Source organism: Microcebus murinus, chromosome 30, assembly GCF_040939455.1.
Source record: "Microcebus murinus isolate Inina chromosome 30, M.murinus_Inina_mat1.0, whole genome shotgun sequence".
Taxonomy (NCBI): Eukaryota; Metazoa; Chordata; class Mammalia; order Primates; family Cheirogaleidae; genus Microcebus; species Microcebus murinus.
In genome coordinates this window covers 9,615,214-9,637,658 of record NC_134133.1, presented here as the reverse complement: position 1 = coordinate 9,637,658, position 22,445 = coordinate 9,615,214, and the positions used below count along the sequence as shown (strand labels likewise).

The following is a 22,445-nucleotide window of genomic DNA, read 5'->3' as shown; positions in this document are numbered from 1 at the left end:
AAGCAGGTTATGGGAGTACAAGTATTAAGGCTGCATGTATTGCCGGTGCCCCCCTCCCCCCTGTTTTCTTATTCATTTGTCTCTCGTGTTTTTCCAGCGTATTGTGGGGGTACCAATGTCAAGGTCAGGTACATCGCCCTTTCCCCGCCTCCCCCCTCGAGTCAGAGCTTGGAGCGTGCCCATCCCCCAGTTGGTGCGCACCCACCCCAGTCCTGATGGATGTGTATGCCCATCCGCTCCCCCCACCGGATGAAGGTGATTCCTCTATGTCCATAAGGTGTCCACCAGTTCGTGCCAATTTGCTGGTGAGCGCGCGCACGTGGTGCTCGCGTGTCCATTCTTGGGATACTTACTTGGCTTACCGGGACGGGTTCCAGCTCCGGCCAGGAGAACACGAGAGGTGCCCTCTCACCGCTGTCTCTCATAGCTGAATAGCACTCCGTGGTTGTCAGGCACCACATTTTATTAATCCACTCATGGATCGATGGGCAACCGGGTCGCTTCCACATCTTTGCAATTGTGAATTGTGCCGCCACAGACACCCGAGCGCAGGTGTCTTTCGCATAGAGTGCGGGCCTCGCTCTGCTGAATGCCGCTCGCGACCCACGGGTGAACCTGCTCAGGGTACTTTCTCTTAGGAGCAGACTCTGATCCGGGCGGGCTACCGGTGTTTCTGTTTGCTCGTTTCTGTCTTCCATTTCGAGAAAGTCTTCCTTCCTGGGTTTGGGAATTTCCTCAGCCTTTCCTCGCCTATTCTGCCAGCTTGAAAATCCTCTCTCTGTTGCCACCCTCACAAATGTATTAGGAAAGTCTTTACGGTGCATTCCTTAGTGAAATGACCTCAATGAACCTCGAATCCAATATCTAATCGCCGATTTTTAGCAAGCCCACACCCCAGGGTGGTCGGGGTCCAATCCACCCCCGGCCAGGCCCAGGCCCCTTGGACTGGGCCACAGGACGACACAGAGTGGGGTCCCGGCCCCCACGGTAGCGGTGCCGGCAGTTCTGCAAGGGCTTGGGGGTTTTCCAGAGGTAGGAGATGGAGGGGACTGATTTCTTCAGCGCCCCCGAAACCACCCCACCGCACCCCACGCATGGCACACGTCCCGAGAGGCGCCCCTACACTCGCTCCCCTCCCCCATGCGCTGTGCCCCAGCCCTGGCCCGGGCGGGCGGATAGGCGGCAGCCCACACGCAGGGCGGGGGCGCAGCTGAAAGGGGTTGTGGGGGAGGGCGGCCCCTGGCTTCAAAGGGCGAGCGCCCGCGCATGCGCAGTCAGCAGCGGCGCGCTGGGGGTGGGGGGCGTGTAGGTGAGGGAGGCGAGGCCAGGAGAGGAGGGGGGCTGGAACGTCTCCACCTTGGCGGGTCCACAAGTGGAGGCGCATCTTGTGTGTGTGTGTGTGTGTGTGCGTGCGTGGACAGCCCCCCACCCCGCCCCACACGGCACCACCGTCCCGAGGAGCCCGCGGGACCCGGCTGGCCAGAGAACTTAACAGGCCCGTCCCGGCCACGCGCGGGTCAGCTTCGGCGCGGGGCCTGGGGCGGGAGGAGGCGCGGGGAAGCGCAGAGAGGCTCGGCTTCTTGAGCGGGGCACGGGCGCCCTCCACCGTCTACGGCCACACCACCCTGAACGCGCCCGATCTCGTCTGATCTCGGAAGCTAAGCAGGGTCGGGCCTGGTTAGTACTTGGATGGGAGACCGCCTGGGAATACCGGGTGCCGTAGGCTTTTTTTTTTTTTTCTGTTCTGTCCCCCTTCTGGGAGCCCGGCGGCGGCGGCGGCGGCGGGCCCGGGAGTCACCCCCACCCTCAGCCCCCGTCACGGTGCCTGGCGCCCCAGCCTGCTCCGTGGGGCCTCCTCTTGTCCCGAGCAGCGACACCGCCGCCACGCGGCAGCAGGCGTGGCACCTGGACTGTCAGGTCTCAGACCAAAGGTCTGCTCTGTGGGAACCCACACGCTGGAGGAAACCTTGAGAGTCTGGGAGGGGAGGGAGTTCCAGAAGAAGGCCAGGATGTCATTTTGAGGGAGCATGTGACCAGAACTCGTCCCGTTGCTTTTGGGGTTCTATGGGCTACACGCAGGAATCTCTGGTGGTGGCACCGCATGTTGGGGGATCCGGAGTCACACCCAGACCTGCTGGACAGGCCTCATTTTACTCTTCTTTTCGGATTCAGTTTTTTAAAAAATGTCCCTTATCTCTATTATTGCATTTTCTTTTCTCTCTCTTTTCAAGCAGGTTATGGGAGTACAAGTATTAAGGCTGCATGTATTGCCGGTGCCCCCCTCCCCCCTGTTTTCTTATTCATTTGTCTCTCGTGTTTTTCCAGCGTATTGTGGGGGTACCAATGTCAAGGTCAGGTACATCGCCCTTTCCCCGCCTCCCCCCTCGAGTCAGAGCTTGGAGCGTGCCCATCCCCCAGTTGGTGCGCACCCACCCCAGTCCTGATGGATGTGTATGCCCATCCGCTCCCCCCACCGGATGAAGGTGATTCCTCTATGTCCATAAGGTGTCCACCAGTTCGTGCCAATTTGCTGGTGAGCGCGCGCACGTGGTGCTCGCGTGTCCATTCTTGGGATACTTACTTGGCTTACCGGGACGGGTTCCAGCTCCGGCCAGGAGAACACGAGAGGTGCCCTCTCACCGCTGTCTCTCATAGCTGAATAGCACTCCGTGGTTGTCAGGCACCACATTTTATTAATCCACTCATGGATCGATGGGCAACCGGGTCGCTTCCACATCTTTGCAATTGTGAATTGTGCCGCCACAGACACCCGAGCGCAGGTGTCTTTCGCATAGAGTGCGGGCCTCGCTCTGCTGAATGCCGCTCGCGACCCACGGGTGAACCTGCTCAGGGTACTTTCTCTTAGGAGCAGACTCTGATCCGGGCGGGCTACCGGTGTTTCTGTTTGCTCGTTTCTGTCTTCCATTTCGAGAAAGTCTTCCTTCCTGGGTTTGGGAATTTCCTCAGCCTTTCCTCGCCTATTCTGCCAGCTTGAAAATCCTCTCTCTGTTGCCACCCTCACAAATGTATTAGGAAAGTCTTTACGGTGCATTCCTTAGTGAAATGACCTCAATGAACCTCGAATCCAATATCTAATCGCCGATTTTTAGCAAGCCCACACCCCAGGGTGGTCGGGGTCCAATCCACCCCCGGCCAGGCCCAGGCCCCTTGGACTGGGCCACAGGACGACACAGAGTGGGGTCCCGGCCCCCACGGTAGCGGTGCCGGCAGTTCTGCAAGGGCTTGGGGGTTTTCCAGAGGTAGGAGATGGAGGGGACTGATTTCTTCAGCGCCCCCGAAACCACCCCACCGCACCCCACGCATGGCACACGTCCCGAGAGGCGCCCCTACACTCGCTCCCCTCCCCCATGCGCTGTGCCCCAGCCCTGGCCCGGGCGGGCGGATAGGCGGCAGCCCACACGCAGGGCGGGGGCGCAGCTGAAAGGGGTTGTGGGGGAGGGCGGCCCCTGGCTTCAAAGGGCGAGCGCCCGCGCATGCGCAGTCAGCAGCGGCGCGCTGGGGGTGGGGGGCGGGTAGGTGAGGGAGGCGAGGCCAGGAGAGGAGGGGGGCTGGAACGTCTCCACCTTGGCGGGTCCACAAGTGGAGGCGCATCTTGTGTGTGTGTGTGTGTGTGTGCGTGCGTGGACAGCCCCCCACCCCGCCCCACACGGCACCACCGTCCCGAGGAGCCCGCGGGACCCGGCTGGCCAGAGAACTTAACAGGCCCGTCCCGGCCACGCGCGGGTCAGCTTCGGCGCGGGGCCTGGGGCGGGAGGAGGCGCGGGGAAGCGCAGAGAGGCTCGGCTTCTTGAGCGGGGCACGGGCGCCCTCCACCGTCTACGGCCACACCACCCTGAACGCGCCCGATCTCGTCTGATCTCGGAAGCTAAGCAGGGTCGGGCCTGGTTAGTACTTGGATGGGAGACCGCCTGGGAATACCGGGTGCCGTAGGCTTTTTTTTTTTTTTCTGTTCTGTCCCCCTTCTGGGAGCCCGGCGGCGGCGGCGGCGGCGGGCCCGGGAGTCACCCCCACCCTCAGCCCCCGTCACGGTGCCTGGCGCCCCAGCCTGCTCCGTGGGGCCTCCTCTTGTCCCGAGCAGCGACACCGCCGCCACGCGGCAGCAGGCGTGGCACCTGGACTGTCAGGTCTCAGACCAAAGGTCTGCTCTGTGGGAACCCACACGCTGGAGGAAACCTTGAGAGTCTGGGAGGGGAGGGAGTTCCAGAAGAAGGCCAGGATGTCATTTTGAGGGAGCATGTGACCAGAACTCGTCCCGTTGCTTTTGGGGTTCTATGGGCTACACGCAGGAATCTCTGGTGGTGGCACCGCATGTTGGGGGATCCGGAGTCACACCCAGACCTGCTGGACAGGCCTCATTTTACTCTTCTTTTCGGATTCAGTTTTTTAAAAAATGTCCCTTATCTCTATTATTGCATTTTCTTTTCTCTCTCTTTTCAAGCAGGTTATGGGAGTACAAGTATTAAGGCTGCATGTATTGCCGGTGCCCCCCTCCCCCCTGTTTTCTTATTCATTTGTCTCTCGTGTTTTTCCAGCGTATTGTGGGGGTACCAATGTCAAGGTCAGGTACATCGCCCTTTCCCCGCCTCCCCCCTCGAGTCAGAGCTTGGAGCGTGCCCATCCCCCAGTTGGTGCGCACCCACCCCAGTCCTGATGGATGTGTATGCCCATCCGCTCCCCCCACCGGATGAAGGTGATTCCTCTATGTCCATAAGGTGTCCACCAGTTCGTGCCAATTTGCTGGTGAGCGCGCGCACGTGGTGCTCGCGTGTCCATTCTTGGGATACTTACTTGGCTTACCGGGACGGGTTCCAGCTCCGGCCAGGAGAACACGAGAGGTGCCCTCTCACCGCTGTCTCTCATAGCTGAATAGCACTCCGTGGTTGTCAGGCACCACATTTTATTAATCCACTCATGGATCGATGGGCAACCGGGTCGCTTCCACATCTTTGCAATTGTGAATTGTGCCGCCACAGACACCCGAGCGCAGGTGTCTTTCGCATAGAGTGCGGGCCTCGCTCTGCTGAATGCCGCTCGCGACCCACGGGTGAACCTGCTCAGGGTACTTTCTCTTAGGAGCAGACTCTGATCCGGGCGGGCTACCGGTGTTTCTGTTTGCTCGTTTCTGTCTTCCATTTCGAGAAAGTCTTCCTTCCTGGGTTTGGGAATTTCCTCAGCCTTTCCTCGCCTATTCTGCCAGCTTGAAAATCCTCTCTCTGTTGCCACCCTCACAAATGTATTAGGAAAGTCTTTACGGTGCATTCCTTAGTGAAATGACCTCAATGAACCTCGAATCCAATATCTAATCGCCGATTTTTAGCAAGCCCACACCCCAGGGTGGTCGGGGTCCAATCCACCCCCGGCCAGGCCCAGGCCCCTTGGACTGGGCCACAGGACGACACAGAGTGGGGTCCCGGCCCCCACGGTAGCGGTGCCGGCAGTTCTGCAAGGGCTTGGGGGTTTTCCAGAGGTAGGAGATGGAGGGGACTGATTTCTTCAGCGCCCCCGAAACCACCCCACCGCACCCCACGCATGGCACACGTCCCGAGAGGCGCCCCTACACTCGCTCCCCTCCCCCATGCGCTGTGCCCCAGCCCTGGCCCGGGCGGGCGGATAGGCGGCAGCCCACACGCAGGGCGGGGGCGCAGCTGAAAGGGGTTGTGGGGGAGGGCGGCCCCTGGCTTCAAAGGGCGAGCGCCCGCGCATGCGCAGTCAGCAGCGGCGCGCTGGGGGTGGGGGGCGGGTAGGTGAGGGAGGCGAGGCCAGGAGAGGAGGGGGGCTGGAACGTCTCCACCTTGGCGGGTCCACAAGTGGAGGCGCATCTTGTGTGTGTGTGTGTGTGTGTGCGTGCGTGGACAGCCCCCCACCCCGCCCCACACGGCACCACCGTCCCGAGGAGCCCGCGGGACCCGGCTGGCCAGAGAACTTAACAGGCCCGTCCCGGCCACGCGCGGGTCAGCTTCGGCGCGGGGCCTGGGGCGGGAGGAGGCGCGGGGAAGCGCAGAGAGGCTCGGCTTCTTGAGCGGGGCACGGGCGCCCTCCACCGTCTACGGCCACACCACCCTGAACGCGCCCGATCTCGTCTGATCTCGGAAGCTAAGCAGGGTCGGGCCTGGTTAGTACTTGGATGGGAGACCGCCTGGGAATACCGGGTGCCGTAGGCTTTTTTTTTTTTTTTCTGTTCTGTCCCCCTTCTGGGAGCCCGGCGGCGGCGGCGGCGGCGGGCCCGGGAGTCACCCCCACCCTCAGCCCCCGTCACGGTGCCTGGCGCCCCAGCCTGCTCCGTGGGGCCTCCTCTTGTCCCGAGCAGCGACACCGCCGCCACGCGGCAGCAGGCGTGGCACCTGGACTGTCAGGTCTCAGACCAAAGGTCTGCTCTGTGGGAACCCACACGCTGGAGGAAACCTTGAGAGTCTGGGAGGGGAGGGAGTTCCAGAAGAAGGCCAGGATGTCATTTTGAGGGAGCATGTGACCAGAACTCGTCCCGTTGCTTTTGGGGTTCTATGGGCTACACGCAGGAATCTCTGGTGGTGGCACCGCATGTTGGGGGATCCGGAGTCACACCCAGACCTGCTGGACAGGCCTCATTTTACTCTTCTTTTCGGATTCAGTTTTTTAAAAAATGTCCCTTATCTCTATTATTGCATTTTCTTTTCTCTCTCTTTTCAAGCAGGTTATGGGAGTACAAGTATTAAGGCTGCATGTATTGCCGGTGCCCCCCTCCCCCCTGTTTTCTTATTCATTTGTCTCTCGTGTTTTTCCAGCGTATTGTGGGGGTACCAATGTCAAGGTCAGGTACATCGCCCTTTCCCCGCCTCCCCCCTCGAGTCAGAGCTTGGAGCGTGCCCATCCCCCAGTTGGTGCGCACCCACCCCAGTCCTGATGGATGTGTATGCCCATCCGCTCCCCCCACCGGATGAAGGTGATTCCTCTATGTCCATAAGGTGTCCACCAGTTCGTGCCAATTTGCTGGTGAGCGCGCGCACGTGGTGCTCGCGTGTCCATTCTTGGGATACTTACTTGGCTTACCGGGACGGGTTCCAGCTCCGGCCAGGAGAACACGAGAGGTGCCCTCTCACCGCTGTCTCTCATAGCTGAATAGCACTCCGTGGTTGTCAGGCACCACATTTTATTAATCCACTCATGGATCGATGGGCAACCGGGTCGCTTCCACATCTTTGCAATTGTGAATTGTGCCGCCACAGACACCCGAGCGCAGGTGTCTTTCGCATAGAGTGCGGGCCTCGCTCTGCTGAATGCCGCTCGCGACCCACGGGTGAACCTGCTCAGGGTACTTTCTCTTAGGAGCAGACTCTGATCCGGGCGGGCTACCGGTGTTTCTGTTTGCTCGTTTCTGTCTTCCATTTCGAGAAAGTCTTCCTTCCTGGGTTTGGGAATTTCCTCAGCCTTTCCTCGCCTATTCTGCCAGCTTGAAAATCCTCTCTCTGTTGCCACCCTCACAAATGTATTAGGAAAGTCTTTACGGTGCATTCCTTAGTGAAATGACCTCAATGAACCTCGAATCCAATATCTAATCGCCGATTTTTAGCAAGCCCACACCCCAGGGTGGTCGGGGTCCAATCCACCCCCGGCCAGGCCCAGGCCCCTTGGACTGGGCCACAGGACGACACAGAGTGGGGTCCCGGCCCCCACGGTAGCGGTGCCGGCAGTTCTGCAAGGGCTTGGGGGTTTTCCAGAGGTAGGAGATGGAGGGGACTGATTTCTTCAGCGCCCCCGAAACCACCCCACCGCACCCCACGCATGGCACACGTCCCGAGAGGCGCCCCTACACTCGCTCCCCTCCCCCATGCGCTGTGCCCCAGCCCTGGCCCGGGCGGGCGGATAGGCGGCAGCCCACACGCAGGGCGGGGGCGCAGCTGAAAGGGGTTGTGGGGGAGGGCGGCCCCTGGCTTCAAAGGGCGAGCGCCCGCGCATGCGCAGTCAGCAGCGGCGCGCTGGGGGTGGGGGGCGGGTAGGTGAGGGAGGCGAGGCCAGGAGAGGAGGGGGGCTGGAACGTCTCCACCTTGGCGGGTCCACAAGTGGAGGCGCATCTTGTGTGTGTGTGTGTGTGTGTGCGTGCGTGGACAGCCCCCCACCCCGCCCCACACGGCACCACCGTCCCGAGGAGCCCGCGGGACCCGGCTGGCCAGAGAACTTAACAGGCCCGTCCCGGCCACGCGCGGGTCAGCTTCGGCGCGGGGCCTGGGGCGGGAGGAGGCGCGGGGAAGCGCAGAGAGGCTCGGCTTCTTGAGCGGGGCACGGGCGCCCTCCACCGTCTACGGCCACACCACCCTGAACGCGCCCGATCTCGTCTGATCTCGGAAGCTAAGCAGGGTCGGGCCTGGTTAGTACTTGGATGGGAGACCGCCTGGGAATACCGGGTGCCGTAGGCTTTTTTTTTTTTTTTCTGTTCTGTCCCCCTTCTGGGAGCCCGGCGGCGGCGGCGGCGGCGGGCCCGGGAGTCACCCCCACCCTCAGCCCCCGTCACGGTGCCTGGCGCCCCAGCCTGCTCCGTGGGGCCTCCTCTTGTCCCGAGCAGCGACACCGCCGCCACGCGGCAGCAGGCGTGGCACCTGGACTGTCAGGTCTCAGACCAAAGGTCTGCTCTGTGGGAACCCACACGCTGGAGGAAACCTTGAGAGTCTGGGAGGGGAGGGAGTTCCAGAAGAAGGCCAGGATGTCATTTTGAGGGAGCATGTGACCAGAACTCGTCCCGTTGCTTTTGGGGTTCTATGGGCTACACGCAGGAATCTCTGGTGGTGGCACCGCATGTTGGGGGATCCGGAGTCACACCCAGACCTGCTGGACAGGCCTCATTTTACTCTTCTTTTCGGATTCAGTTTTTTAAAAAATGTCCCTTATCTCTATTATTGCATTTTCTTTTCTCTCTCTTTTCAAGCAGGTTATGGGAGTACAAGTATTAAGGCTGCATGTATTGCCGGTGCCCCCCTCGCCCCTGTTTTCTTATTCATTTGTCTCTCGTGTTTTTCCAGCGTATTGTGGGGGTACCAATGTCAAGGTCAGGTACATCGCCCTTTCCCCGCCTCCCCCCTCGAGTCAGAGCTTGGAGCGTGCCCATCCCCCAGTTGGTGCGCACCCACCCCAGTCCTGATGGATGTGTATGCCCATCCGCTCCCCCCACCGGATGAAGGTGATTCCTCTATGTCCATAAGGTGTCCACCAGTTCGTGCCAATTTGCTGGTGAGCGCGCGCACGTGGTGCTCGCGTGTCCATTCTTGGGATACTTACTTGGCTTACCGGGACGGGTTCCAGCTCCGGCCAGGAGAACACGAGAGGTGCCCTCTCACCGCTGTCTCTCATAGCTGAATAGCACTCCGTGGTTGTCAGGCACCACATTTTATTAATCCACTCATGGATCGATGGGCAACCGGGTCGCTTCCACATCTTTGCAATTGTGAATTGTGCCGCCACAGACACCCGAGCGCAGGTGTCTTTCGCATAGAGTGCGGGCCTCGCTCTGCTGAATGCCGCTCGCGACCCACGGGTGAACCTGCTCAGGGTACTTTCTCTTAGGAGCAGACTCTGATCCGGGCGGGCTACCGGTGTTTCTGTTTGCTCGTTTCTGTCTTCCATTTCGAGAAAGTCTTCCTTCCTGGGTTTGGGAATTTCCTCAGCCTTTCCTCGCCTATTCTGCCAGCTTGAAAATCCTCTCTCTGTTGCCACCCTCACAAATGTATTAGGAAAGTCTTTACGGTGCATTCCTTAGTGAAATGACCTCAATGAACCTCGAATCCAATATCTAATCGCCGATTTTTAGCAAGCCCACACCCCAGGGTGGTCGGGGTCCAATCCACCCCCGGCCAGGCCCAGGCCCCTTGGACTGGGCCACAGGACGACACAGAGTGGGGTCCCGGCCCCCACGGTAGCGGTGCCGGCAGTTCTGCAAGGGCTTGGGGGTTTTCCAGAGGTAGGAGATGGAGGGGACTGATTTCTTCAGCGCCCCCGAAACCACCCCACCGCACCCCACGCATGGCACACGTCCCGAGAGGCGCCCCTACACTCGCTCCCCTCCCCCATGCGCTGTGCCCCAGCCCTGGCCCGGGCGGGCGGATAGGCGGCAGCCCACACGCAGGGCGGGGGCGCAGCTGAAAGGGGTTGTGGGGGAGGGCGGCCCCTGGCTTCAAAGGGCGAGCGCCCGCGCATGCGCAGTCAGCAGCGGCGCGCTGGGGGTGGGGGGCGGGTAGGTGAGGGAGGCGAGGCCAGGAGAGGAGGGGGGCTGGAACGTCTCCACCTTGGCGGGTCCACAAGTGGAGGCGCATCTTGTGTGTGTGTGTGTGTGTGTGCGTGCGTGGACAGCCCCCCACCCCGCCCCACACGGCACCACCGTCCCGAGGAGCCCGCGGGACCCGGCTGGCCAGAGAACTTAACAGGCCCGTCCCGGCCACGCGCGGGTCAGCTTCGGCGCGGGGCCTGGGGCGGGAGGAGGCGCGGGGAAGCGCAGAGAGGCTCGGCTTCTTGAGCGGGGCACGGGCGCCCTCCACCGTCTACGGCCACACCACCCTGAACGCGCCCGATCTCGTCTGATCTCGGAAGCTAAGCAGGGTCGGGCCTGGTTAGTACTTGGATGGGAGACCGCCTGGGAATACCGGGTGCCGTAGGCTTTTTTTTTTTTTTTCTGTTCTGTCCCCCTTCTGGGAGCCCGGCGGCGGCGGCGGCGGCGGGCCCGGGAGTCACCCCCACCCTCAGCCCCCGTCACGGTGCCTGGCGCCCCAGCCTGCTCCGTGGGGCCTCCTCTTGTCCCGAGCAGCGACACCGCCGCCACGCGGCAGCAGGCGTGGCACCTGGACTGTCAGGTCTCAGACCAAAGGTCTGCTCTGTGGGAACCCACACGCTGGAGGAAACCTTGAGAGTCTGGGAGGGGAGGGAGTTCCAGAAGAAGGCCAGGATGTCATTTTGAGGGAGCATGTGACCAGAACTCGTCCCGTTGCTTTTGGGGTTCTATGGGCTACACGCAGGAATCTCTGGTGGTGGCACCGCATGTTGGGGGATCCGGAGTCACACCCAGACCTGCTGGACAGGCCTCATTTTACTCTTCTTTTCGGATTCAGTTTTTTAAAAAATGTCCCTTATCTCTATTATTGCATTTTCTTTTCTCTCTCTTTTCAAGCAGGTTATGGGAGTACAAGTATTAAGGCTGCATGTATTGCCGGTGCCCCCCTCGCCCCTGTTTTCTTATTCATTTGTCTCTCGTGTTTTTCCAGCGTATTGTGGGGGTACCAATGTCAAGGTCAGGTACATCGCCCTTTCCCCGCCTCCCCCCTCGAGTCAGAGCTTGGAGCGTGCCCATCCCCCAGTTGGTGCGCACCCACCCCAGTCCTGATGGATGTGTATGCCCATCCGCTCCCCCCACCGGATGAAGGTGATTCCTCTATGTCCATAAGGTGTCCACCAGTTCGTGCCAATTTGCTGGTGAGCGCGCGCACGTGGTGCTCGCGTGTCCATTCTTGGGATACTTACTTGGCTTACCGGGACGGGTTCCAGCTCCGGCCAGGAGAACACGAGAGGTGCCCTCTCACCGCTGTCTCTCATAGCTGAATAGCACTCCGTGGTTGTCAGGCACCACATTTTATTAATCCACTCATGGATCGATGGGCAACCGGGTCGCTTCCACATCTTTGCAATTGTGAATTGTGCCGCCACAGACACCCGAGCGCAGGTGTCTTTCGCATAGAGTGCGGGCCTCGCTCTGCTGAATGCCGCTCGCGACCCACGGGTGAACCTGCTCAGGGTACTTTCTCTTAGGAGCAGACTCTGATCCGGGCGGGCTACCGGTGTTTCTGTTTGCTCGTTTCTGTCTTCCATTTCGAGAAAGTCTTCCTTCCTGGGTTTGGGAATTTCCTCAGCCTTTCCTCGCCTATTCTGCCAGCTTGAAAATCCTCTCTCTGTTGCCACCCTCACAAATGTATTAGGAAAGTCTTTACGGTGCATTCCTTAGTGAAATGACCTCAATGAACCTCGAATCCAATATCTAATCGCCGATTTTTAGCAAGCCCACACCCCAGGGTGGTCGGGGTCCAATCCACCCCCGGCCAGGCCCAGGCCCCTTGGACTGGGCCACAGGACGACACAGAGTGGGGTCCCGGCCCCCACGGTAGCGGTGCCGGCAGTTCTGCAAGGGCTTGGGGGTTTTCCAGAGGTAGGAGATGGAGGGGACTGATTTCTTCAGCGCCCCCGAAACCACCCCACCGCACCCCACGCATGGCACACGTCCCGAGAGGCGCCCCTACACTCGCTCCCCTCCCCCATGCGCTGTGCCCCAGCCCTGGCCCGGGCGGGCGGATAGGCGGCAGCCCACACGCAGGGCGGGGGCGCAGCTGAAAGGGGTTGTGGGGGAGGGCGGCCCCTGGCTTCAAAGGGCGAGCGCCCGCGCATGCGCAGTCAGCAGCGGCGCGCTGGGGGTGGGGGGCGGGTAGGTGAGGGAGGCGAGGCCAGGAGAGGAGGGGGGCTGGAACGTCTCCACCTTGGCGGGTCCACAAGTGGAGGCGCATCTTGTGTGTGTGTGTGTGTGTGTGCGTGCGTGGACAGCCCCCCACCCCGCCCCACACGGCACCACCGTCCCGAGGAGCCCGCGGGACCCGGCTGGCCAGAGAACTTAACAGGCCCGTCCCGGCCACGCGCGGGTCAGCTTCGGCGCGGGGCCTGGGGCGGGAGGAGGCGCGGGGAAGCGCAGAGAGGCTCGGCTTCTTGAGCGGGGCACGGGCGCCCTCCACCGTCTACGGCCACACCACCCTGAACGCGCCCGATCTCGTCTGATCTCGGAAGCTAAGCAGGGTCGGGCCTGGTTAGTACTTGGATGGGAGACCGCCTGGGAATACCGGGTGCCGTAGGCTTTTTTTTTTTTTTTCTGTTCTGTCCCCCTTCTGGGAGCCCGGCGGCGGCGGCGGCGGCGGGCCCGGGAGTCACCCCCACCCTCAGCCCCCGTCACGGTGCCTGGCGCCCCAGCCTGCTCCGTGGGGCCTCCTCTTGTCCCGAGCAGCGACACCGCCGCCACGCGGCAGCAGGCGTGGCACCTGGACTGTCAGGTCTCAGACCAAAGGTCTGCTCTGTGGGAACCCACACGCTGGAGGAAACCTTGAGAGTCTGGGAGGGGAGGGAGTTCCAGAAGAAGGCCAGGATGTCATTTTGAGGGAGCATGTGACCAGAACTCGTCCCGTTGCTTTTGGGGTTCTATGGGCTACACGCAGGAATCTCTGGTGGTGGCACCGCATGTTGGGGGATCCGGAGTCACACCCAGACCTGCTGGACAGGCCTCATTTTACTCTTCTTTTCGGATTCAGTTTTTTAAAAAATGTCCCTTATCTCTATTATTGCATTTTCTTTTCTCTCTCTTTTCAAGCAGGTTATGGGAGTACAAGTATTAAGGCTGCATGTATTGCCGGTGCCCCCCTCCCCCCTGTTTTCTTATTCATTTGTCTCTCGTGTTTTTCCAGCGTATTGTGGGGGTACCAATGTCAAGGTCAGGTACATCGCCCTTTCCCCGCCTCCCCCCTCGAGTCAGAGCTTGGAGCGTGCCCATCCCCCAGTTGGTGCGCACCCACCCCAGTCCTGATGGATGTGTATGCCCATCCGCTCCCCCCACCGGATGAAGGTGATTCCTCTATGTCCATAAGGTGTCCACCAGTTCGTGCCAATTTGCTGGTGAGCGCGCGCACGTGGTGCTCGCGTGTCCATTCTTGGGATACTTACTTGGCTTACCGGGACGGGTTCCAGCTCCGGCCAGGAGAACACGAGAGGTGCCCTCTCACCGCTGTCTCTCATAGCTGAATAGCACTCCGTGGTTGTCAGGCACCACATTTTATTAATCCACTCATGGATCGATGGGCAACCGGGTCGCTTCCACATCTTTGCAATTGTGAATTGTGCCGCCACAGACACCCGAGCGCAGGTGTCTTTCGCATAGAGTGCGGGCCTCGCTCTGCTGAATGCCGCTCGCGACCCACGGGTGAACCTGCTCAGGGTACTTTCTCTTAGGAGCAGACTCTGATCCGGGCGGGCTACCGGTGTTTCTGTTTGCTCGTTTCTGTCTTCCATTTCGAGAAAGTCTTCCTTCCTGGGTTTGGGAATTTCCTCAGCCTTTCCTCGCCTATTCTGCCAGCTTGAAAATCCTCTCTCTGTTGCCACCCTCACAAATGTATTAGGAAAGTCTTTACGGTGCATTCCTTAGTGAAATGACCTCAATGAACCTCGAATCCAATATCTAATCGCCGATTTTTAGCAAGCCCACACCCCAGGGTGGTCGGGGTCCAATCCACCCCCGGCCAGGCCCAGGCCCCTTGGACTGGGCCACAGGACGACACAGAGTGGGGTCCCGGCCCCCACGGTAGCGGTGCCGGCAGTTCTGCAAGGGCTTGGGGGTTTTCCAGAGGTAGGAGATGGAGGGGACTGATTTCTTCAGCGCCCCCGAAACCACCCCACCGCACCCCACGCATGGCACACGTCCCGAGAGGCGCCCCTACACTCGCTCCCCTCCCCCATGCGCTGTGCCCCAGCCCTGGCCCGGGCGGGCGGATAGGCGGCAGCCCACACGCAGGGCGGGGGCGCAGCTGAAAGGGGTTGTGGGGGAGGGCGGCCCCTGGCTTCAAAGGGCGAGCGCCCGCGCATGCGCAGTCAGCAGCGGCGCGCTGGGGGTGGGGGGCGGGTAGGTGAGGGAGGCGAGGCCAGGAGAGGAGGGGGGCTGGAACGTCTCCACCTTGGCGGGTCCACAAGTGGAGGCGCATCTTGTGTGTGTGTGTGTGTGTGTGCGTGCGTGGACAGCCCCCCACCCCGCCCCACACGGCACCACCGTCCCGAGGAGCCCGCGGGACCCGGCTGGCCAGAGAACTTAACAGGCCCGTCCCGGCCACGCGCGGGTCAGCTTCGGCGCGGGGCCTGGGGCGGGAGGAGGCGCGGGGAAGCGCAGAGAGGCTCGGCTTCTTGAGCGGGGCACGGGCGCCCTCCACCGTCTACGGCCACACCACCCTGAACGCGCCCGATCTCGTCTGATCTCGGAAGCTAAGCAGGGTCGGGCCTGGTTAGTACTTGGATGGGAGACCGCCTGGGAATACCGGGTGCCGTAGGCTTTTTTTTTTTTTTTCTGTTCTGTCCCCCTTCTGGGAGCCCGGCGGCGGCGGCGGCGGCGGGCCCGGGAGTCACCCCCACCCTCAGCCCCCGTCACGGTGCCTGGCGCCCCAGCCTGCTCCGTGGGGCCTCCTCTTGTCCCGAGCAGCGACACCGCCGCCACGCGGCAGCAGGCGTGGCACCTGGACTGTCAGGTCTCAGACCAAAGGTCTGCTCTGTGGGAACCCACACGCTGGAGGAAACCTTGAGAGTCTGGGAGGGGAGGGAGTTCCAGAAGAAGGCCAGGATGTCATTTTGAGGGAGCATGTGACCAGAACTCGTCCCGTTGCTTTTGGGGTTCTATGGGCTACACGCAGGAATCTCTGGTGGTGGCACCGCATGTTGGGGGATCCGGAGTCACACCCAGACCTGCTGGACAGGCCTCATTTTACTCTTCTTTTCGGATTCAGTTTTTTAAAAAATGTCCCTTATCTCTATTATTGCATTTTCTTTTCTCTCTCTTTTCAAGCAGGTTATGGGAGTACAAGTATTAAGGCTGCATGTATTGCCGGTGCCCCCCTCCCCCCTGTTTTCTTATTCATTTGTCTCTCGTGTTTTTCCAGCGTATTGTGGGGGTACCAATGTCAAGGTCAGGTACATCGCCCTTTCCCCGCCTCCCCCCTCGAGTCAGAGCTTGGAGCGTGCCCATCCCCCAGTTGGTGCGCACCCACCCCAGTCCTGATGGATGTGTATGCCCATCCGCTCCCCCCACCGGATGAAGGTGATTCCTCTATGTCCATAAGGTGTCCACCAGTTCGTGCCAATTTGCTGGTGAGCGCGCGCACGTGGTGCTCGCGTGTCCATTCTTGGGATACTTACTTGGCTTACCGGGACGGGTTCCAGCTCCGGCCAGGAGAACACGAGAGGTGCCCTCTCACCGCTGTCTCTCATAGCTGAATAGCACTCCGTGGTTGTCAGGCACCACATTTTATTAATCCACTCATGGATCGATGGGCAACCGGGTCGCTTCCACATCTTTGCAATTGTGAATTGTGCCGCCACAGACACCCGAGCGCAGGTGTCTTTCGCATAGAGTGCGGGCCTCGCTCTGCTGAATGCCGCTCGCGACCCACGGGTGAACCTGCTCAGGGTACTTTCTCTTAGGAGCAGACTCTGATCCGGGCGGGCTACCGGTGTTTCTGTTTGCTCGTTTCTGTCTTCCATTTCGAGAAAGTCTTCCTTCCTGGGTTTGGGAATTTCCTCAGCCTTTCCTCGCCTATTCTGCCAGCTTGAAAATCCTCTCTCTGTTGCCACCCTCACAAATGTATTAGGAAAGTCTTTACGGTGCATTCCTTAGTGAAATGACCTCAATGAACCTCGAATCCAATATCTAATCGCCGATTTTTAGCAAGCCCACACCCCAGGGTGGTCGGGGTCCAATCCACCCCCGGCCAGGCCCAGGCCCCTTGGACTGGGCCACAGGACGACACAGAGTGGGGTCCCGGCCCCCACGGTAGCGGTGCCGGCAGTTCTGCAAGGGCTTGGGGGTTTTCCAGAGGTAGGAGATGGAGGGGACTGATTTCTTCAGCGCCCCCGAAACCACCCCACCGCACCCCACGCATGGCACACGTCCCGAGAGGCGCCCCTACACTCGCTCCCCTCCCCCATGCGCTGTGCCCCAGCCCTGGCCCGGGCGGGCGGATAGGCGGCAGCCCACACGCAGGGCGGGGGCGCAGCTGAAAGGGGTTGTGGGGGAGGGCGGCCCCTGGCTTCAAAGGGCGAGCGCCCGCGCATGCGCAGTCAGCAGCGGCGCGCTGGGGGTGGGGGGCGGGTAGGTGAGGGAGGCGAGGCCAGGAGAGGAGGGGGGCTGGAACGTCTCCACCTTGGCGGGTCCACAAGTGGAGGCGCATCTTGTGTGTGTGTGTGTGTGTGTGCGTGCGTGGACAGCCCCCCACCCCGCCCCACACGGCACCACCGTCCCGAGGAGCCCGCGGGACCCGGCTGGCCAGAGAACTTAACAGGCCCGTCCCGGCCACGCGCGGGTCAGCTTCGGCGCGGGGCCTGGGGCGGGAGGAGGCGCGGGGAAGCGCAGAGAGGCTCGGCTTCTTGAGCGGGGCACGGGCGCCCTCCACCGTCTACGGCCACACCACCCTGAACGCGCCCGATCTCGTCTGATCTCGGAAGCTAAGCAGGGTCGGGCCTGGTTAGTACTTGGATGGGAGACCGCCTGGGAATACCGGGTGCCGTAGGCTTTTTTTTTTTTTTTCTGTTCTGTCCCCCTTCTGGGAGCCCGGCGGCGGCGGCGGCGGCGGGCCCGGGAGTCACCCCCACCCTCAGCCCCCGTCACGGTGCCTGGCGCCCCAGCCTGCTCCGTGGGGCCTCCTCTTGTCCCGAGCAGCGACACCGCCGCCACGCGGCAGCAGGCGTGGCACCTGGACTGTCAGGTCTCAGACCAAAGGTCTGCTCTGTGGGAACCCACACGCTGGAGGAAACCTTGAGAGTCTGGGAGGGGAGGGAGTTCCAGAAGAAGGCCAGGATGTCATTTTGAGGGAGCATGTGACCAGAACTCGTCCCGTTGCTTTTGGGGTTCTATGGGCTACACGCAGGAATCTCTGGTGGTGGCACCGCATGTTGGGGGATCCGGAGTCACACCCAGACCTGCTGGACAGGCCTCATTTTACTCTTCTTTTCGGATTCAGTTTTTTAAAAAATGTCCCTTATCTCTATTATTGCATTTTCTTTTCTCTCTCTTTTCAAGCAGGTTATGGGAGTACAAGTATTAAGGCTGCATGTATTGCCGGTGCCCCCCTCCCCCCTGTTTTCTTATTCATTTGTCTCTCGTGTTTTTCCAGCGTATTGTGGGGGTACCAATGTCAAGGTCAGGTACATCGCCCTTTCCCCGCCTCCCCCCTCGAGTCAGAGCTTGGAGCGTGCCCATCCCCCAGTTGGTGCGCACCCACCCCAGTCCTGATGGATGTGTATGCCCATCCGCTCCCCCCACCGGATGAAGGTGATTCCTCTATGTCCATAAGGTGTCCACCAGTTCGTGCCAATTTGCTGGTGAGCGCGCGCACGTGGTGCTCGCGTGTCCATTCTTGGGATACTTACTTGGCTTACCGGGACGGGTTCCAGCTCCGGCCAGGAGAACACGAGAGGTGCCCTCTCACCGCTGTCTCTCATAGCTGAATAGCACTCCGTGGTTGTCAGGCACCACATTTTATTAATCCACTCATGGATCGATGGGCAACCGGGTCGCTTCCACATCTTTGCAATTGTGAATTGTGCCGCCACAGACACCCGAGCGCAGGTGTCTTTCGCATAGAGTGCGGGCCTCGCTCTGCTGAATGCCGCTCGCGACCCACGGGTGAACCTGCTCAGGGTACTTTCTCTTAGGAGCAGACTCTGATCCGGGCGGGCTACCGGTGTTTCTGTTTGCTCGTTTCTGTCTTCCATTTCGAGAAAGTCTTCCTTCCTGGGTTTGGGAATTTCCTCAGCCTTTCCTCGCCTATTCTGCCAGCTTGAAAATCCTCTCTCTGTTGCCACCCTCACAAATGTATTAGGAAAGTCTTTACGGTGCATTCCTTAGTGAAATGACCTCAATGAACCTCGAATCCAATATCTAATCGCCGATTTTTAGCAAGCCCACACCCCAGGGTGGTCGGGGTCCAATCCACCCCCGGCCAGGCCCAGGCCCCTTGGACTGGGCCACAGGACGACACAGAGTGGGGTCCCGGCCCCCACGGTAGCGGTGCCGGCAGTTCTGCAAGGGCTTGGGGGTTTTCCAGAGGTAGGAGATGGAGGGGACTGATTTCTTCAGCGCCCCCGAAACCACCCCACCGCACCCCACGCATGGCACACGTCCCGAGAGGCGCCCCTACACTCGCTCCCCTCCCCCATGCGCTGTGCCCCAGCCCTGGCCCGGGCGGGCGGATAGGCGGCAGCCCACACGCAGGGCGGGGGCGCAGCTGAAAGGGGTTGTGGGGGAGGGCGGCCCCTGGCTTCAAAGGGCGAGCGCCCGCGCATGCGCAGTCAGCAGCGGCGCGCTGGGGGTGGGGGGCGGGTAGGTGAGGGAGGCGAGGCCAGGAGAGGAGGGGGGCTGGAACGTCTCCACCTTGGCGGGTCCACAAGTGGAGGCGCATCTTGTGTGTGTGTGTGTGTGTGTGCGTGCGTGGACAGCCCCCCACCCCGCCCCACACGGCACCACCGTCCCGAGGAGCCCGCGGGACCCGGCTGGCCAGAGAACTTAACAGGCCCGTCCCGGCCACGCGCGGGTCAGCTTCGGCGCGGGGCCTGGGGCGGGAGGAGGCGCGGGGAAGCGCAGAGAGGCTCGGCTTCTTGAGCGGGGCACGGGCGCCCTCCACCGTCTACGGCCACACCACCCTGAACGCGCCCGATCTCGTCTGATCTCGGAAGCTAAGCAGGGTCGGGCCTGGTTAGTACTTGGATGGGAGACCGCCTGGGAATACCGGGTGCCGTAGGCTTTTTTTTTTTTTTTCTGTTCTGTCCCCCTTCTGGGAGCCCGGCGGCGGCGGCGGCGGCGGGCCCGGGAGTCACCCCCACCCTCAGCCCCCGTCACGGTGCCTGGCGCCCCAGCCTGCTCCGTGGGGCCTCCTCTTGTCCCGAGCAGCGACACCGCCGCCACGCGGCAGCAGGCGTGGCACCTGGACTGTCAGGTCTCAGACCAAAGGTCTGCTCTGTGGGAACCCACACGCTGGAGGAAACCTTGAGAGTCTGGGAGGGGAGGGAGTTCCAGAAGAAGGCCAGGATGTCATTTTGAGGGAGCATGTGACCAGAACTCGTCCCGTTGCTTTTGGGGTTCTATGGGCTACACGCAGGAATCTCTGGTGGTGGCACCGCATGTTGGGGGATCCGGAGTCACACCCAGACCTGCTGGACAGGCCTCATTTTACTCTTCTTTTCGGATTCAGTTTTTTAAAAAATGTCCCTTATCTCTATTATTGCATTTTCTTTTCTCTCTCTTTTCAAGCAGGTTATGGGAGTACAAGTATTAAGGCTGCATGTATTGCCGGTGCCCCCCTCCCCCCTGTTTTCTTATTCATTTGTCTCTCGTGTTTTTCCAGCGTATTGTGGGGGTACCAATGTCAAGGTCAGGTACATCGCCCTTTCCCCGCCTCCCCCCTCGAGTCAGAGCTTGGAGCGTGCCCATCCCCCAGTTGGTGCGCACCCACCCCAGTCCTGATGGATGTGTATGCCCATCCGCTCCCCCCACCGGATGAAGGTGATTCCTCTATGTCCATAAGGTGTCCACCAGTTCGTGCCAATTTGCTGGTGAGCGCGCGCACGTGGTGCTCGCGTGTCCATTCTTGGGATACTTACTTGGCTTACCGGGACGGGTTCCAGCTCCGGCCAGGAGAACACGAGAGGTGCCCTCTCACCGCTGTCTCTCATAGCTGAATAGCACTCCGTGGTTGTCAGGCACCACATTTTATTAATCCACTCATGGATCGATGGGCAACCGGGTCGCTTCCACATCTTTGCAATTGTGAATTGTGCCGCCACAGACACCCGAGCGCAGGTGTCTTTCGCATAGAGTGCGGGCCTCGCTCTGCTGAATGCCGCTCGCGACCCACGGGTGAACCTGCTCAGGGTACTTTCTCTTAGGAGCAGACTCTGATCCGGGCGGGCTACCGGTGTTTCTGTTTGCTCGTTTCTGTCTTCCATTTCGAGAAAGTCTTCCTTCCTGGGTTTGGGAATTTCCTCAGCCTTTCCTCGCCTATTCTGCCAGCTTGAAAATCCTCTCTCTGTTGCCACCCTCACAAATGTATTAGGAAAGTCTTTACGGTGCATTCCTTAGTGAAATGACCTCAATGAACCTCGAATCCAATATCTAATCGCCGATTTTTAGCAAGCCCACACCCCAGGGTGGTCGGGGTCCAATCCACCCCCGGCCAGGCCCAGGCCCCTTGGACTGGGCCACAGGACGACACAGAGTGGGGTCCCGGCCCCCACGGTAGCGGTGCCGGCAGTTCTGCAAGGGCTTGGGGGTTTTCCAGAGGTAGGAGATGGAGGGGACTGATTTCTTCAGCGCCCCCGAAACCACCCCACCGCACCCCACGCATGGCACACGTCCCGAGAGGCGCCCCTACACTCGCTCCCCTCCCCCATGCGCTGTGCCCCAGCCCTGGCCCGGGCGGGCGGATAGGCGGCAGCCCACACGCAGGGCGGGGGCGCAGCTGAAAGGGGTTGTGGGGGAGGGCGGCCCCTGGCTTCAAAGGGCGAGCGCCCGCGCATGCGCAGTCAGCAGCGGCGCGCTGGGGGTGGGGGGCGTGTAGGTGAGGGAGGCGAGGCCAGGAGAGGAGGGGGGCTGGAACGTCTCCACCTTGGCGGGTCCACAAGTGGAGGCGCATCTTGTGTGTGTGTGTGTGTGTGTGTGCGTGCGTGGACAGCCCCCCACCCCGCCCCACACGGCACCACCGTCCCGAGGAGCCCGCGGGACCCGGCTGGCCAGAGAACTTAACAGGCCCGTCCCGGCCACGCGCGGGTCAGCTTCGGCGCGGGGCCTGGGGCGGGAGGAGGCGCGGGGAAGCGCAGAGAGGCTCGGCTTCTTGAGCGGGGCACGGGCGCCCTCCACCGTCTACGGCCACACCACCCTGAACGCGCCCGATCTCGTCTGATCTCGGAAGCTAAGCAGGGTCGGGCCTGGTTAGTACTTGGATGGGAGACCGCCTGGGAATACCGGGTGCCGTAGGCTTTTTTTTTTTTTTCTGTTCTGTCCCCCTTCTGGGAGCCCGGCGGCGGCGGCGGCGGCGGGCCCGGGAGTCACCCCCACCCTCAGCCCCCGTCACGGTGCCTGGCGCCCCAGCCTGCTCCGTGGGGCCTCCTCTTGTCCCGAGCAGCGACACCGCCGCCACGCGGCAGCAGGCGTGGCACCTGGACTGTCAGGTCTCAGACCAAAGGTCTGCTCTGTGGGAACCCACACGCTGGAGGAAACCTTGAGAGTCTGGGAGGGGAGGGAGTTCCAGAAGAAGGCCAGGATGTCATTTTGAGGGAGCATGTGACCAGAACTCGTCCCGTTGCTTTTGGGGTTCTATGGGCTACACGCAGGAATCTCTGGTGGTGGCACCGCATGTTGGGGGATCCGGAGTCACACCCAGACCTGCTGGACAGGCCTCATTTTACTCTTCTTTTCGGATTCAGTTTTTTAAAAAATGTCCCTTATCTCTATTATTGCATTTTCTTTTCTCTCTCTTTTCAAGCAGGTTATGGGAGTACAAGTATTAAGGCTGCATGTATTGCCGGTGCCCCCCTCCCCCCTGTTTTCTTATTCATTTGTCTCTCGTGTTTTTCCAGCGTATTGTGGGGGTACCAATGTCAAGGTCAGGTACATCGCCCTTTCCCCGCCTCCCCCC

The 22,445-nt window shown here is 61.0% G+C and overlaps 10 non-coding genes across 10 annotated transcripts; all 10 read left to right on the top strand.

Annotated features, from left to right (window-relative positions):
• The first annotated feature begins 1,607 nt into the window (after window positions 1-1,607).
• LOC142865664 (5S ribosomal RNA) lies at window positions 1,608-1,726 on the top strand. Its single transcript, XR_012915864.1, has one exon. It is a non-coding gene; the product is annotated as a 5S ribosomal RNA (ribosomal RNA).
• Window positions 1,727-3,835: 2,109 nt separating this feature from the next.
• LOC142865663 (5S ribosomal RNA) lies at window positions 3,836-3,954 on the top strand. Its single transcript, XR_012915863.1, has one exon. It is a non-coding gene; the product is annotated as a 5S ribosomal RNA (ribosomal RNA).
• Window positions 3,955-6,063: 2,109 nt separating this feature from the next.
• LOC142865662 (5S ribosomal RNA) lies at window positions 6,064-6,182 on the top strand. The gene has a single exon (XR_012915862.1). It is a non-coding gene; the product is annotated as a 5S ribosomal RNA (ribosomal RNA).
• Window positions 6,183-8,292: 2,110 nt separating this feature from the next.
• LOC142865661 (5S ribosomal RNA) lies at window positions 8,293-8,411 on the top strand. Its single transcript, XR_012915861.1, has one exon. It is a non-coding gene; the product is annotated as a 5S ribosomal RNA (ribosomal RNA).
• A 2,110-nt stretch (window positions 8,412-10,521) lies between these two features.
• Window positions 10,522-10,640, top strand: LOC142865659 (5S ribosomal RNA). Its single transcript, XR_012915859.1, has one exon. It is a non-coding gene; the product is annotated as a 5S ribosomal RNA (ribosomal RNA).
• Window positions 10,641-12,750: 2,110 nt separating this feature from the next.
• Window positions 12,751-12,869, top strand: LOC142865658 (5S ribosomal RNA). The gene has a single exon (XR_012915858.1). It is a non-coding gene; the product is annotated as a 5S ribosomal RNA (ribosomal RNA).
• A 2,110-nt stretch (window positions 12,870-14,979) lies between these two features.
• Window positions 14,980-15,098, top strand: LOC142865657 (5S ribosomal RNA). The gene has a single exon (XR_012915857.1). It is a non-coding gene; the product is annotated as a 5S ribosomal RNA (ribosomal RNA).
• Window positions 15,099-17,208: 2,110 nt separating this feature from the next.
• LOC142865656 (5S ribosomal RNA) lies at window positions 17,209-17,327 on the top strand. Its single transcript, XR_012915856.1, has one exon. It is a non-coding gene; the product is annotated as a 5S ribosomal RNA (ribosomal RNA).
• A 2,110-nt stretch (window positions 17,328-19,437) lies between these two features.
• LOC142865655 (5S ribosomal RNA) lies at window positions 19,438-19,556 on the top strand. The gene has a single exon (XR_012915855.1). It is a non-coding gene; the product is annotated as a 5S ribosomal RNA (ribosomal RNA).
• Window positions 19,557-21,668: 2,112 nt separating this feature from the next.
• Window positions 21,669-21,787, top strand: LOC142865654 (5S ribosomal RNA). The gene has a single exon (XR_012915854.1). It is a non-coding gene; the product is annotated as a 5S ribosomal RNA (ribosomal RNA).
• The last annotated feature ends 658 nt before the right edge of the window (window positions 21,788-22,445 follow it).